This window comes from Amphibalanus amphitrite, unplaced genomic scaffold (assembly GCF_019059575.1).
Source record: "Amphibalanus amphitrite isolate SeventyFive unplaced genomic scaffold, NRLGWU_Aamphi_draft 000308F_arrow, whole genome shotgun sequence".
Taxonomy (NCBI): Eukaryota; Metazoa; Arthropoda; class Thecostraca; order Balanomorpha; family Balanidae; genus Amphibalanus; species Amphibalanus amphitrite.
The window spans coordinates 666085-668795 of NW_024881803.1; the positions used below are offsets into that span (position 1 = coordinate 666085).

The window sequence follows — 2711 nt, forward strand, 5'->3', positions numbered from 1 at the left end:
TTCAGGTCGAATGTCGACAATTTCCAAGAAGCCAACGCATAACTCGGGAACCAATAGAGCTACAGCGCCGCGGAAAAGCGCATTCGATAGCCCTATTAACGCCCTTTCTGAGTAATTCTCTCAGATTTGACCGAACGTCAACGGTTTTGCCTGCAGGGGGCAAAAACTGCAAAAATAGCCGATTTTTCGAAAACAGTTTTTCTGCAATAACTTTTGACCCAAGCCTTGTACGAGCTTACTTTTACCGGCATCGTGTTCCTCTCGTCAAGACGCATCGAATGAACTATAACTTGACCTTGAAAGGTCACTTGAAAATTTGACCTCAGGTCAAGGTCATGACCTGACCGGAAAGGGTCATGTTGCATATCAGTCGATCCGTATCGTCAAGCTGAACACATCTAAGGCGTTTTCATCGCTCTAGCATGCCTCTATCAAAAGTTATTTGCGAAAAACTGTTAGATACCATTCGTGACCTAAGATGACCTCAGGGCATAAACAGGGGTCACAGACACCATTTTCATGTTCAGTAAGTCTAAACCACTTGTAATCCAGTGTTTGGGAGTGTTTATAATGTCTTTTGTCCAAAAGAAGCGCATTTCAATTTTCTCCCATTGACTTATAATGGGGAGGTCGCAAAATTGACCTGACCTTAGGTCATCGGTATCAAAATTCTGAGATATACATTTTGTACATGCTATTGCTCTTAGCAATCGCTTAAAGTTTCAAAGCGATCGGTCACTCGGTGTAGCTATGGCAGACATTGAAACTTTTTATGAGGTGAGGTCACTTCAAGTGACCTGGTGACCTGACCTTGAATGACCTTGGTCTGAAATTTCCACAACATGTGTAGAATTGATGTATGATAAGGTGTACCAAAAACGGCGGCGCTCCGCGCCGCCGTTTTTTGAGATATTCGCGAAAAACCACAAGGGGGGGGGGTGTTCAAACACCCCCCCCAGCAGGGCGCGGGTTAATTTCCAGGTCAGATTCTTTGTTTCGCCGCTAGAGGGGGTGGGGCGTCTCTCCCACCCTGGGCATCTTACCCCACTCTCCCCTAAGTTGAGTAAAATTTTCAAAGTTATTTGAAATGAGTACAATTTGATTTATAATAGAGATGGTTAGGTTGCCCTGTATATTAGTCAGTTTGCAATGGCAGGGGCAGTTTGTAGAAATGCCAAGAGCACCCCGGTAAGACAAACGAGCCTGCCTGCCTCAACCGTCACTCTAATCAGATTACAAATCCCGGGCTGCCGGTCTGAAATCCTGCAGCTCTAAGTTTTCTGGCCCGGTGGGATATGACGTCATCGTTCATCTCCGCCGCACTGGCCCGGCTCGCTGTGGTGTATTTTTACCACGCGCCAGCTGAGCCACCGCCAGCTGACGAGGGGTGGTAACCCATAACAAAGCCGGCCAGAAGCTGGCAGCGGCGTCGAACTGTGCCCTGGGTAGCGCCGAGCTGACCAAAGTGATACCCAAGTGTCGGTGAAAAGCGTTGAACGTTGACCGAGGGACAGTGAACAGTGGACAGCACGATGCGGTCATCCGTGGTGCTGACGCTGGCACTGGTGCTGGTGCTGTGCGCGGCGCTGAGCGCCGGCGACCGGCGGCGCCCGGACGGAGGTCAGGCACAGCACCGCCGGCGCGACGGGGCCGACGATAGCAGAGAGCACCACCACCACCACGGCAGTCAGCGGCGTCAGCGTTACCGCGGCGACGACCACAGCGACGGGGATGACAGCGACGACGAGGATGATGGTGACGATCACCACCACCACCGGTTTGTCGAGCTAGCGGACTCGGACGGGAGTCACTGGAGGCACGGCCACGATCGAGGTCACGGTCACGGTCGAGTTCACGGTCACGAGGGTCGCACCGAGTTGGACGGTCACGGAACAAAAGCTGCTCAGAATGGACGCAAGAACGGGGGTAAGAACGGACAGCAAGACGGCAGAAAGGACGGCAAGAAGGACGGTCAGAAGAAGTCGAAAGACAGGCGCGGTGGCGGGGATTCTGAGGACGTTCGTCACCACCAGGGGAGCGGTCATCGTGAGGGGAACCACCGCGACGAGCAGCATCAGCACCAACACCAGCATCGCGGCGACGCCCCCTCCAAGAAGAACTTCTCCAAGAGCGCCAAGCAGACGTCCGAACGTCCTGAGGAGCGGCACAGCCCCGCGCACGGTCCCGAGTCTCCTCAGATCGCCGACCCCGACTCCGGCGAGCTCTCCCCTGCAGCGGCGTCGGTAGCGGCGGCGATGGCAGCCTCGGAGGCTGGCACCGCCCTCTCTGCAGCCGAGGACGACTCTGAGGAGACCGCCGAGCCGCTGCCCCCTCCGCACCAGGACGTGGCGGCCATGGCCCGCTACATCGTGCACGTCCTCCGACTGGGCGGCCATGGCCACCATCTCCACCCGTCCGCCGACGCGCGGCATGCCCTTCGCCAACGTGTTCTCCGTGTGCGACGGGACGCGCTACCGGTCCACGGGCGTGCCCTATCTCTACCTCACTGATATGGAGATCTCTGTGAAGGACCTGCGCGTCAACAACAGCGCCTCGCTGACCATGAGTCTGGCGCAGACCGAGTTCTGCCGGCGGCGCGCGGTACGACCCGAGGACCCCTGTGCGCGCACGTCATCCTCACTGGCCGCGTTCTGCAGATGGACAGAACGACCCTGAGTATGTGTTTGCGCGTGACGCCCTGTTCGCGCGCG

At 56.0% G+C, this 2711-nt stretch overlaps 1 pseudogene; it reads left to right on the forward strand.

The window, feature by feature from the left end:
* The first annotated feature begins 1391 nt into the window (after window positions 1-1391).
* On the forward strand, window positions 1392-2704 carry LOC122388117 (annotated as a pseudogene).
* Window positions 2705-2711: the final 7 nt, after the last annotated feature.